Source organism: Buceros rhinoceros, unplaced genomic scaffold (assembly GCF_000710305.1).
Source record: "Buceros rhinoceros silvestris isolate BGI_N320 unplaced genomic scaffold, ASM71030v1 scaffold621, whole genome shotgun sequence".
In the NCBI taxonomy this organism is placed as follows: domain Eukaryota; kingdom Metazoa; phylum Chordata; class Aves; order Bucerotiformes; family Bucerotidae; genus Buceros; species Buceros rhinoceros.
The window spans coordinates 19741-20007 of record NW_010394582.1 but is presented as its reverse complement, the minus strand read 5'-3'; positions in this window follow the sequence as shown (position 1 = coordinate 20007).

Below are 267 nucleotides of genomic sequence, written 5' to 3'. Positions count from 1 at the left end.
CCGCTCTGGTGGTGGTGGTTAGGACAATTTGCTCTTTGTGCTCAAGTTGAAAGGAGCTCTGCTGGGCAAGAGGGTTTGGCTGGTCTCTGGGGTGTAATGCTGGGCGGCTGCAGTGCTGGGCGAGGCAGCAGCAGGCTCGCTGACCGGGCAGAAAGAAAACCTCGCAGTACGTATCGGGTCTGGCTGGGATGGAGTTGATCTTCCCCACAGCACCCCTCAGTGCTGGGCTGTGTATGGGTAACGAGAGGGGTGCTGGAACGCGCCAGC